This window comes from Ciconia boyciana, chromosome 2 (assembly GCF_034638445.1).
Source record: "Ciconia boyciana chromosome 2, ASM3463844v1, whole genome shotgun sequence".
NCBI classification, from domain to species: Eukaryota; Metazoa; Chordata; class Aves; order Ciconiiformes; family Ciconiidae; genus Ciconia; species Ciconia boyciana.
Genome location: NC_132935.1, coordinates 68732901 through 68746774, shown reverse-complemented (window position 1 = coordinate 68746774; position 13874 = coordinate 68732901). Strand labels below are relative to the sequence as shown.

The 13874-nt window shown below is 37.4% G+C and overlaps 1 protein-coding gene across 1 annotated transcript in view; it reads left to right on the top strand.

Moving 5' to 3' along the window:
* The window catches only part of GABBR2 (gamma-aminobutyric acid type B receptor subunit 2), a 491815-nt gene that overhangs the window by 260988 nt on the left and 216953 nt on the right, over positions 1-13874 (top strand). The gene's annotated exons all lie outside the window — the stretch shown is intronic.

Sequence of the window (13874 nt, the reverse complement as noted above, 5' to 3'; positions counted from 1 at the left end):
TGCATCTAGAAGTGAATCAGTCAAGCTACATGTACGGCTGAGGAATAATTGTTTACTGGTCCCTTTGGATGAGTGCAAAACAAACCAACACAGCATTAAGTACTGGGTAACACAGTGATCGTTGTGAGTTGTGTGTAGACCTCAGCGGCATCACAAAACTATTGTAAGGATCTTTCCATTATAAACTCTGAAGTTGTTTATTGATTTGTAAATTTTTGTGTGATTTTAAAGCTACTCATTTTAATGGGATTTATCCCATAGCCTATTCTTTGAATGCAAAGACTATGGTGCTGTGGAAATTTGGATCTCTGTGTATCCAAATCATGTTTTCTGTTAGTTTCCATGTTGAAGATGCAGGTTATTTTATAGAGGTCAAAGGGCCACAATTAATATTCTAGAAAAGATTCAGTGCTCAGTTTTTCAGACTCATGTTTCAGACCTGTGCGTGTTAGTGTCGTTTTCCCTCTTGCAAAAACTAAAGTGCAAGTTTATGGGAAGAAAGACATCCTTTAGTGGCTGTTTCCTAACAGTGCAGTAGACCAAATTAAGTTTTTTCTCTGCATTAGGTATATTTTCCATAACACAGCTGTAAAGTCCCAAGGGACACAGCAGGGGCCATTTCCCCTCTTTGAGGCAACCCATAACCTGGGAGGGAGGGGAGGGAACCTGGTCCAGAGCACTTCTGGCACTCATCCCAGCTGCTCCTGGGCTGCAGGAAAAGCTGTGGCAGAGGGAACAGAAGTCCCTGTAGATGTGGTTCAGAAAACATTTGGATAAGTGTTATGGATCATGAATATTAAGTATACTTTCCCTTAAAACCCAAGTAGTGGCATCTGAGTCATTGAGCTCATAAATTTCTGTAGCTGGTACTGCAAATAGCATATACATGGAAGGAAGAAAGGAAGGAAAATGTTGTAACTACCTCGCCAATTATTTCTTTTCAGATCTGGTTTTTATATTTGGGGATTTGGGGTTTTTAAGATCTGGGCATTTTAGATTTCTATATTTGCATGGTGCATCAGTGAGTAAATGTCAGCTGTTAAAAATGTTCAGGCAAGTAAAGATGCAGCTAAGCACCTAGAATATTGATTTTCTTGTGTAACTTATTATTTAGTATGTATTTAAACACAAGCATGCTGTATTGTATTTCTGATTGAAATAAATTTGTAGAGTATTTCCACAGGAAAGTGGATGATGCACTTTATGTATGTCCTGATAATCATATTATCTGCCTTATACACTCAGGGTATTTTAGATAAGCATTGTGATGAATTGGTAAATTGGTCAAAGGCTCACCCAATGATGAAGGCTAAAAAAGAGCAGTGTTAGAAAGAACTCCATAAAAATTATAAAATAAAGATGGAAGATCCTAACTATTGCCCATTTACAAGAGTCAAACTGCATATTTCTCCACTGTAAATCAAGGGAACATGTAATATGTAACCAACTGTTTAAAAACTGTAGAATATTCTTTCTCTACTTCTTAATACAGATACTTAAACATATTGGAGGCAGAATAGCTGAATTTCATATTTTATTTCTGAAAAATATTTTCCCTGAGGCTTTCAAAGTGTTTATACTGGTCTTTCTCTTAGACTCTGATTAAGTGAAGTGCTTAAGGGCACACTGAATATTAAGCATGTGTATTCCAAATGGACTGATAAAGGGCTGTATTGAATCAAGTCTTAAAAGAGTAAGTTCTTTATTTTTCAAGATAGGTTGTATCCAAGTGAAAGAAACATTTCCCATAGAGAGTTAATGTTTAGTAATCTCTCTTTGTGGAACTGTTTTACAATATCACAAATGCTAACAGTAAGAGAGAATAAACCCTTATACAAAATGTGAGTATTATACAATTTTTAATGTGCATCTCAGTGAAATTAAAGGCATGTCAGACTTACGTTTTTCAATAAAGGCATGCCACAGCCCAGGGGCTTGTCATGGCTGAAAATCTAATTTGTGACATGCTTTTCACTTCTCTGAGCGACATGCGAGGCTGTGCTACAGCCCAAACTACAATGCTAGCAGAGATATACCATGTTAGGCTTTTGCAGACTGCATGTATTTTGTGATCTTAAGTTATAAATAGGAATATCAAATGGAGATAATTAAATTACAATAATAACTTCAGTGTTAGGTTGGCTTTATTCTTTGAGGTCTGCAAATGATTTTTAAAATACATAAATCACACACTCCTCTCAGTCAGTAACAAAACACAGCTGTATGTGATGCAATCCTAATACAATACAACAACCTTATTTTCTCTTGTGTCTTTCATACCAACCATATCTCAGACTGCTTTCCACAATGCTCAGTAATGCCTGGCAGTACATAGGAGATAGTAGCCAGGGAAGAACCTGGTCCAAACGCCCCGTGAGTCACTAGAATAATCTCATTCAGCAGTGGATCTCATACAGGAAGGGGAACAAGTAAAAAATTCTGAAACACAGCAATTCCCTCATGCTTTAATGAGATTTTAGGAAGGGAAAAAAGGGATGGCTATCTTTCTCTGCCAAAGTAAAATTATTTTCCCTATTTTTGTGAAAAGAATTAACTCATCATGGTAACATATTTAAGCTCTGTTACATTCACAAGATTCTGTTGTTGTTGTTTCAATTGTCTTTCAGTTATAACAATGAGAAAAGTTACTTGTAATAACCACAACCTTTTAGGTAAATGCAACTTTAAGCTTATGTCCCTTTAACCTTTGTTAACTGGCAGGCAAAATAAGGCACAGTTTACATTAATAATTCAGACTACACTATCTATTTTACTTAAACACTGATTGTAGCTAATCAAATGTGCATGGTTTGATTCACAGAGCAACAATGCAGATGCTTGGTGCACAGCCTTGAAGCCCTGCACCCGCTATTTGCTCTTTACCACCATCTCTCTTCCACTCCAAGATGGCACTGCTTTTTGCTCTTATTTCTACACTTGCAACAGAATCCCACTGGTTATAACTGAAGCTTGAAGTCTATATTAAAGACGTATTTCTCTCTCCTAGCCTTCTTTGTGCTGTAGATCTAATCTGTTTCTCTTGCTATAGTTCTTCTTTAATTACCTTTGCAGTACCTAAATGAAAAAGCTTTTTTCTTTGCTGATTGCCTCCTTCAAATATTTGTAGCAATATCTCTTTTTACTTGTTATTCAACCATTCTGTATAGATGGAAAGATCTTAATCCTCCCCAGGAAATTAATCCCTATGCACTTAATTTGATTTAAATTCCTCTACCAATGCATATGTTAAGAAGTGATGTGGCAGTGAGCAGGCCATTGATTAAAATGCTGTGATCTGAGAGGGGAAATAGTACTTGACATGCATGATGCTGGTAAAAGCTGCTTTTGTGTTCTGGCTTTCTGAATTTCCCTTCATTAATTCACATCTTTCTGCAGTGGCACTGTTTGTAAGTGATAGGAGTTTTCTCAATGTAAGTTATTGCAAAGCTTCCTCCAGGCAGACACTGGCACTTTTGCTTCTCCTCCTCACCATTTTTCAGATTGTACATTAGTTTGTTTAGATCTACCTTATTTTATTGTAAACACTAACTACTTTGCTGCCTGGATTCCAGAAGTCTGGATGGTTTGTTAGTTTAATCTTGTAATTAGCTGCAGGAAGGCAGTACTGATATAGGTGGGAACAGCTGCCATCCTCCCCAGCCTTCGTCTCTGCAGTCTCTTGGCAGACAGGGTAACAAGGATGCCTTTACTGGCAGAGCATGTCCAGTTTGTCTCTCCCTAATGTTAATAAAGACAAGGCAAGGCCTTTGAGTGATTCTGATATTTGCTATATAGTACTTCTAAAATGCACAGTAATTAGCATGCATTTGTACTCACTGATTGCAGATATTTTACAATAAAAATACAAAATATTTCTTCAAAACTTGGATGTGTCAAAATTCTCCCCAAAACTACTGACAATGCTATTGTTGACATTTTTATGTTCTACTTGTGTCAGTCTGGTTGAAGTGAAAACCACTTTAAAAAAACCTCCAAACCCAGAAATAGGTTATCAAGAGTTATCATGAAGTAATAGGTGAAACACAGCTTGTTCCTACTAGTTATGTAGGAAAGCTGTATATGGAATACTATTTTGTGGAAGTTGTTGGCAAATATTGTTTTTACAATCTATTTAAAAAACAAAACCTGACCTGACCTGATTTCACTGTAGAGCAAAGGTTAAGTATAAGTTTAAAGATTATTTAAGTCGCAAACCGTCAGTTTTTCAAAGGCCGTATGTCCCCATACTGCTAAAAAGGGTGAAAATAAGAAAAAATAAAACCTACTTAGAAACCAGATGGTACTGTTTGGTTCAGAAGGGGTCACAATTCTCTTCAGATTAGCCATCCAGGATATGAAACAAGAAAAGATGATTCATCTGAAAGAAAAGTGTCTCATGTTCTTATTTCAGGCCTTCTCTTCAGCTCTGCCCCCATTTTGCCTTACTGTTTCCTTTTCACTTTTGTGAAATCAGCAAACCCACTGCACTGGACAGTAAATGGAGCACTCATGGGAACTGAGGGTCCAAAAAACCTGCTCGCTTGCCACTCAAAAGGTTGTTTCTCAGTGTGGAAGTAGAGTAACCCAGCAGCAGTAGAGTTGAGCTGGCATATGTGAATCACATGCTGTGAATTAGGCACCTGTTCCAACTTTTCCTGAAGTGATATTCTGTGATAGGTTGTGACAGTTTAGTTGTTGTGAGATGGTGAGATGGCTTGTTTTCGAAGGTCAGACACAAGAATCAGATCTAAGTGTTGTGGAGTGTGTTAGAAGTGTAGCCAGCAGCCAGCAAAAATTTGAGCGCATATTCTTATAACAACTATCTGCATCATCTTTCTTTCTAATGCATGGTATTTCATGCAGTATGTCTGCATGAAAAACTTTTCTTGCATTCGTTGCCCACTGAAATGAGCAGCCAGATTTGACAAAACTTGAAAGTTTTTGCTGGATCTGATGCTTGTTGAAGTTCTGCAGTGATTGTGGGTAAAAAGGGAAAAGGAGTAGAGAACTAACCCAAGACTTTAGCTTTGAATGTACCTTGTTTTCAGGAAATCTGCTGTTTATTTCAAAATATTTCAAATTTCATTTGTTTGGTTGATGTTCTGTTTACATCATTGGGTAAAAGAGATAAGTAATAGGAAAGAGGAAACATGCCCAAAGAATCGTGAAGAGCTTACTAAGATGCACCCTTAGTTCACTACTGGGTGGGCTAAAGTTGTGGAATAATAACATCTCCCCAGTTAGCACCATTCTGAGATACACCAAATTTGATTGACTGCAAACAGTGACCAAACGATCTTGATTTAACTTAATACACATAGAAACAAAAGGTACAATTTTATTATAACTAATATCTATTGGGAAGAAGAGAATAAGGAGCAAGAAGTTTCTACTATTTGATGTACAGAAATTTTAAAAATAAAACTCCAATAGGAGGTGGTGCATTTGAAGCATATTTGCTTTTCCTACCATGGATTCCTTAGATAAATTTGGAACTAAAAATGGTTCATCTCAAGCTATATTTGGAGGTATTCTTTTAGGAAACTGTTTCGGATAAAAATAAAATTTTAGAGGGAAACTCTGTAATACTAAGATAGCATAATAGTTGCTAGATCATTTTTTATGTGCTGGACTGCTAGACTATCATAACATAGAATTTACAATTATTTCATTAAATATATACAATCAAAATGGAGAATGCTTTGTCTCCCATTTCCCTGTTCCTCACCTGTAAGTTATATTCAGTATATTTGTGATGTGTGACATACTGATTTTATATACACTTTAACTTATATATTTTAAAAATGGGAATATTTAATATCCACCTGACCATCATTTTCACTCAGGAGAAAATAAAGAGTTATCACAGTGCTCTACTGCATGTATAAATTGTATAAATTAAGCACTGTTGAATAAAGACAGCAGCTGGTTTCTGCTGTAACTTCAGTGGGAATATATGGCCCCATGTAAAATGCATTTTGTTTGGACAAAGAGGTTACAATGGCCTATGGTAGTCCACATACAAAACAAAAAGTCTCATCCTTCTCAATGAGAGCAGTTATTAAGAAAGTTTATCTTGCTTAGATGTGATCTAGAATATTTAGCCCATTATTTTCCATGGGAATACTTCCAAGAATAAAATCTCAGTGGAGTGAGTAGTGGCTCGACTTCAAGAGGTTCAGAGGCTCAGAAAACCTCCAAATTATGGTCTTTATTAATAAGTAGTGCATGTTCTGGGTAAAAATAGTCATCATTTGAACACATTTTGACAAAAAAGAAAACACAAATGCTGTCTTGAGACAGAAATTTGTATTATTAGACTTCACTGTTGTCAATAGAAGACTTCAGATATTTTCTATGATACTGTTGATCAAATACAGAGTAGAATGACTGGAGACATGAATTTTCTCCCCAGACATTGCCTTTAAATAGGATATTGATAGTCTTTTGGGGGTTAGATATAAAAAGGTTTGCAACTAGGAGCAACTTTATCACTGGCTCCACTACTCCCTACATGCACACCACTGTATAGGGAGCAAAATAAAGTTCAGTCTTTAAAATGTAAGAGTATGAACATTGTGTCTCTCTTCAAGAGCATGAACATACCCTGGCAAGAGTATGAACATTGTGTCTTCGTCTGTAGGACAGACTGTGTCCACTCTGGGAGACAAATCAGAGAACACTGGAAATTGTTCCTGGCTTCAAGCCACAGAGATTATTGTCAGGGTTTAGTAAGTAAATGTCTTCTCCTGAGTAAAAAAAGTCACATCCTCATCAGCAAATATCTCACCTCTTCTATTTCTGTATAGTGACCCAGCCACATTGCAGAGGGAAGACTTCTGATGAGAAAAAAGGAAGAGCCTGATAGATAAAGCCCTCTCTGTCTCCAGGGGTTACCAATGCACATTATCTGATGGCTAGTAATAGAAGAGAGAGAAATAGCATTGAAAAACAGTGCTGCATAAATTCCTCTGTCTGACTTGGACAGTAACATAGCCCAACAGTACCACCTGGTACCCAGACCTGCACTGAAACTTCCTAATAATTTCCTACGAGTTCCTGTCCAGAGGATAATTTTTTCTTCTGTTACCAGGAGACAGCAATATGGCCCTTCCAGGGAAGTTGACTTGGGTTAATGGCTTCAGAAAAACAGTCTGATATAAGAAGTATCTTCCTTATATGGTTATCCTAAACTTTCAAAAACAAGATAATTTATATGCTAATATGATTTCCATTATTGCAACGATTGCTTTTTTGCCCATTAATTATGTACACTTTGATCAGTCAGCATTAGTACTGTATAAAATAGCTTTACAAATATTTAAGAAATGGGTTCACATTATTAGTGTTTTTAAAGATAGCTGTTGTTACAAATTAAGAGAGTCCTTTTCCAGCTTAGAATATGAAGATAAAATATGATCTAATTTGGGAAGCAATTGTTTGTGTTAGCTGTTTTGCAATTATTAATTCCTTTTATGAGTGATAGAAAGAGAGTAGAATCTCCTTTTAAGTGCTGTATCCTCATTCTAGCTGGAATTCAACATTGTCAGATCACAGCAATATAGTGAAAAACATCATAAATATTCATTGAATGCCAGTGGCAGAGAAGGAAATACTTTCTTATTCTAATACCACTTTCATTTGAGACAGATGAAATAAAAGGCTTCTCATTAGTTATTTTGGGACATTTAATACACTATAGGAATGCCATACACTTGGCTAATTAGCATAGATGATTGGTGACAAGCATAAAAAAAATAGAAGTAACTGATTTTTAAGGGCAGCTGTGAATACAAGGTTTGCTACTATTGTACAGAGCAATGCAGTTTGTCAAAGTATTAAAAAGAAATTTAGTCCCATTCAATTCAGTGTGAGTGTGTTGACCGAGATAAGGAAAAGGTTACGATACTGGAGATAGCCAGAGAAAATAATGGAATCTGTCATTTGTCTTCCTTCAGGCTGTTTAGATATTATTGCTGTCTTTCTTCATGTACTCCTCTCCAAGAAGCCAAGTGCCTGATGCCGAAATGCTTTAATTACGGAGGTGTCAGCGTGAGCTTCAACAACTTGTGCTTATTTAGAACTTGTAGAGTTAGATCTTTTCTAGGAAAATGAAGAATACTGCATCTTTAAACAACAGTTTCTTTGTTTTCCAGTGAGTTCTCTTCCAAGTATAACTCTTGCCAGACCTTGAAGGTCTGATCTCCCAAACAGGGCTGAAGAAGGCAGCCAAATTGATAAGATAATAGTTTCTATACTGACATGGACCCAGGAGACTTTTGAGTATGAGGCGACCTTCTCTTTCTCTGGGAACACAAAAATGGGCAAAGCAAGGGCTGGGCCATTGGACTTGCCTTCAAAGATCTTACCCTAAAAATCAGTTCAGTATCCTCTGCTGAACAGAGTTTCAGGACTTCCTTCAGCAGGAGCTGAAGTGCCTCCAGCACTGGTCCCAGCAGATTTGCGCTGGCATCAGCTTGCTCGGTTGCTAGAGCACACTGCTGAGGCTCGAACAGCAATTCAGCCCAGCTCACCGTGATTCAGGGGTATGGGGCTGGGGTACTGCTGTTGAGACATTACTTTGGGGGAAAGGAAACCTCACCTTGTATTCAAATGAGTGCAGTCCTTCCTGAATTGAAGTTAGGGAAATTAGTGTGCATTTGTATATTTTATTCTCTAAAGAGTGCAATTATGAGTCAATCAAAAATTATCTGTTCTTTTGAGTGATATTCTGCCACCGTCAGCCTTCTGATACACACACAATTTTTTTTTTTAAAAATTAAATATCTGAATATTTTCAGTATTTCAAAAACATAGAAAATAGGGTTTACATTTTCAAAAGAAAACATTTAACATTTTCCTTTCAAATAAAATATTTTTTAAATCTGAAAAATTATTTTAAGTCCTTTGAGACTTAAATGTGAGAAAATTCTGTGGGTTTTTTTTTCTGTTTTCCAGCATTTTTTGTACATCTTTTAAAGTTTATTCTTTTTCCTTTTTTATACAACTAAGTAAAAGTAAGGGATATACTGATTTCAAAGTCTTAAATTTCTGATATCTATCTAATTTCTTAAGTATTAAATAACTGAAGTGCGTTGTTCTGCCAGATTATCAGAGAACAGCCTTAGTCACTCAATGGACAAGTGACAAGGTACAAACTTTCAATACACAACTTAATTAATAAGGCCCACATGTAGACATCATTTAAACTACATGTTAGTAAAATGTACTAAGTCAAACCTAAGACTAGAAGTTGAGGGTCTCTGTTCTTTGGACTATGCCCAATACATAGGCAGCTCTACCTCATGGGCAAGCCTGTCTGAGTGGATGGGAAATGTAGCAGAGTATATCTCTCTGGTTTTCACGTAGTCGTTTGATGCAGGGTTGCAAGAAAAATGAGTGAAAAAGGCAGCTAGAATTTAGCTGTAGGAGAGGTGACCCCAGTCTGGACTGAAAGGGCTAGGAGAGGGGACATCAATACCAGCTCTTGAACTTATATTATTAAATTTATTCATTTATACTTCACGCTAAGAGTAAGAGTCTTATTGATGCAACTTGATAACATGGATTTGAAAGGCGCTCTTAAGATAGAGGACAATTAAAATACCATGTAGGAAGAACTGAAGGATCGTGAGGGTTTCAGTAAGAGACACTGGAGGAAATAAAGGTAGAAAATGCAAGGGTATGCACTGAGGTAACTGTATGCTTTAGACATACCAGAGGTATTTAAAGAGAATGTAAGTGTCCAAGATTCAGACAGCAGCAGCCCAGAATGGTTCCTCCCCAGTCTTACTTTCAGGATGCTGAAATTCAATCCCTGACTCCATTCTGGAACACTGAGTTCCCTATACACTTTGTGCACAAGAGAGGCATTTCAGACTGGGCAGGTAAAAGACTACCCCCTGTATAATACCAATTTTTGTGGTGGAAAGATAACCCAGCTGGTTTTTTTCCTCTCTCTATGGTGACTCAGAGAATACCTAGTATGCTGAGAGGAGAACTACTTGTTCTCTACATAAATATCAGCCAAAAAACATAGAGGGAAAAGCTGTTTAGTCCAAATCATACTGTGAGCCTAAAGGTAAGTGTATGGCCAAAAATAAGTGGAACCTGAAAGCTAGAGGAAAACTTAAAATGACCAGAAGAATCAGGTTCAGAAGCAGTCTTCTGATGGCAATGATGGAAGTGAAAAACTCCCCATGCTGAGTTTTATAAGTTCAAGGGCTTAGATATGAATACAGCCCCTTGCAAATGCATTGATGGGTAGTAATTCCGTCTGATTTCCTCTGATTCTGACTGTGCTCCTCTTGAAGCTAGAACTGAGAGCAGTACCTTAAAGATACATACAAATAATTTTTTTTTGTCCAAAAGCAGTTTAATTGTGTCTGAGCTGAGAAAGCAGATTCACTAGACCAAGCTTGGTACCCTGGGAATCTGCTTGTCCTTCCAGACTCAAACCGATCATATTTTCCTAGGTAGATGTACCAGTTCACTTGTCTGAATTAGTCTGCACGACATGGTGTAGATATTGTATTGGGTATGAGAATGTTGGGGAGGGGAAGAGAGAGAGATGTCTAGCTCTTAGCTATTTAATGTCATTAATTGGACTTTCCACACTGCCTTGAGTTAGAAGAAAAGCAAAAAGAGGACCCACTCTACTAATAAATTGCATTTCTTATTTCTGCAAATTAGCTAGTGTGACTTAAGGGGTGACAATGAAATATTATCTGTTACCTTGTTTTCATCTCCATCATCATGTCCATAGGGAATCACGAAGAGTTTACAAATAATATCCTTTTTAAAAAAATACACTGTTTCTCTGTTAAGTGAGTGTGCATTCTAGATATGTCTCAATTTTTTAGTATGACATTGATTTTAAATTAATTTTAGGCAGAGAATGTATTTGAAACAATGAAGTAGTTCAAAAATTTTTTTTAAAACATCCATCACAGTGGGAAGGTGTTTAAATATCAGTAAGCCTTAACTTTAGCGTTCTGAAAATGTAGGAAAAGTGATCCCAAAGTAACACCATTACTCTAAGCATTGCTTTATGGAGTCTGAAGAGAGCTACACCTTTGAGAGCTCTGATATATGCCAGCTGGAAAGCTGTTATGCTGCGTAGGATCTAATGGTATATGATGCTGATCACTCACAACTCAGAAACTGAACTGAGCCTCTTCCAACGTCTTTGGATCTGACTGTTTTCCAAAGAACATGGAGACTCCTGTCTTTCCTCAGTAAAACTGCTACAAGGATATAAATGGAGAATTTTTAAAGTTTCAAAACTATGCCAATTATATCTCACTGATTCTCTGCAGGCTGTTGGCACAGGTTAGAACAGCCTGAAGGATTAAAATGGACAATGAAAAGGGCTGAATTTGATTTTATGAAGAATGTGTTGGTTAGACCTCTTTCCTGCCACTGCCAAACCTGTTCAAATCTCCCTGCCCAGCAACACTAATGGTCTTCTCTGAAGCTTTCGGCCAGAATTTGATGCTGATGAAAACATCACCTGGAGGGATGCAGCGCTAAAGAAGTGGAAGAGGATGAAGCATCTACTTCATTCTCATCAAACATAACTGTCTTCATGAGTGCTTTCTGATATGGAAAGCATTATAGACAAAATCTGAAATTTTGAAGAAAAGTAATTCTAAGAGTCCTAGGATTAGAAATGGTTTAGCCTAGGTTTTTTAGCTTTATAGAAATAGCCGTCTTAAACGTTATAGTAATTCTGGCAGTTGTCAAGTGAAGCCAAAACTACAACTGGGCTAAAATAAAAGGCTGTTAAAAGCTTGCTGTAAATTTAGATGAATGAAGATTATTGTTGTTCCATTATGAAACAGAAAAGCGGCCCATTTCAGTGACAGTCACTGGGAAATATATATTAGAAAGTTAATGTCCTGGACATTTCCTGCCTTGAGCTGCCTTAAATGATTTACCAAAGAAAGATTTAAAATCCTCTGGTCACTAGAAACATTTCATGAACATTGAATAAGAGGGTTTGAGTTCCTGTGTAGGAGCTCATACTAAGTAAAGAGAACTGAGAGAGTACTGAAAAAATCAGTGTTTGTGTTCTAGGCATGGATGCCTATTCACTAAAACAATGGCCTTTTAGCTGCTTCCAAATACTCTTTCCTGATCAGCGTCAGTTCACACTTCTGCCTGCAGGGGAATTTTCAGATGTGGAGTAGCCATATAACCCTGGGAATTAGTCTGCTATCATAACCTTTTCTCTAGCCAGTAGCAAGAATCACCCAAGACTGACAGGTATTCATACTTAAAAAGAGATTTTTAAAGCTGTCTGGTCTGCATGCCTTGTTTTTCTTTTTCTTTCTCATTAAGGCAGTTTTGAATGAAAGTTGCTCACTTAGAATGATAATAGTCGGAAGATACTGCGCTCAGCACTTACACCTGAATAATGCCAGCGTGCTCTACTTCGGATGCAAAGACCTTGCTAATAACATAGGCTGCCCCCTCGTTAGAAAGAACATAGTAAACCAAGTCGTCTCCTGTGTCCAGCCAATGTGACAGAGCCTGGGCAGGAAGAAGTGCGCAGAGAGCAGGTAGTGGCTCTTGCAGTCTGTGGGGTCATCATCAGAACAAATGAAATACAGCCTGTGCAGTTGTGCTCTCTGCTGGGATCAATGTAGTTTAAAGAAAATGGAAGAAATTACTTCAGAACATCATCTGAAATTACGCTGTTGAAGACATAGCACTGCTGCTTAGAGCGGTGTCCTTAAAAAGCTTTATGCCATCTCTTCTGATTCATTCTTACAAAAGCAGTGAAAAAAAAAACCCGTGGTGGTGGAATGCAATGTGCCGTTATGCTGTTTCTACAGACACACAGAACTAGAAACTGAAATCATGGGCGACTCAACCTCAAAAGAACAATTCTGAACATCACGTCCGCAGTTCATATTTACTTTTTAATACACTCTGAAAGGTCTTGAGTTCCTAGTCCCAGTGCTTCAGACTGTTTCCTCTTGCCACCCTGAAAGACAGGTTGTTTACATCAATGTTTTTACACACATCTGAAAGAGATTGAGTAAAGAGTAAAGGAATTATTTTGCTCATGCTTCAGAGGCCAACCATAGATCAGGAAACTGGCTAAATATTAGTAGTCAGTACTCAGTTATGTATATCATCAGACTTGAAAGCATTTGTTGCAAACAATTCCAGTGCCTGACATTTTGCTTCCAAAGTATTCAGAAAAACTTGCAAAAAAGTTTGGCAAGTATATATGTTTCATTTTAGTTTCTTTCCCATCATGTTTTTAAACCTGAGACCACTAATGATGACCATATTTTATGCAGCCAACAAAGAGCTTACACAGGCACTGGAAGAGATGGCTTACATAGCAGAAAGACTCTATCACTGGATAAAAATGATATAGCAAGAAAGAATGGCAAAAAAGAGCATCTGACTGCTTTGCCTTGTGCTAACCATAAGCCGAGCTGTATGTGTAAAAGTACATGAAAGAGTGACAAAGCATAAAGGTTTCTTCTTTCTCCACCTGCAATGGCCAGCAAGTGCAATACTGTTTAATGCATGATTTCCTGGCTGGTACCCTTTTTTCCCCACCGTCACCTGCTTATGAATTGCTGGTACCTTGTCAGGAACATTATTCCCTTAGATTTGCTTCTGTGTGTAAAACAGAGTGCTCAGACGTTCACTAATCATACTTTTCCTTGCTGTGCTTAACAAAATGCTATGATTGTGCTGTCTTATTTCAGCATAGCTGTGTAAAATTGTGTGTATGCATCTAAATACTAATCTAATGGAATAGCTTAGCCTGGGTTTATCTCATGTCATTATGCTGGCAACAGAACACTTTCGTGTGAAGACAGCTGACGACAGAGGATGCCACTGAGATG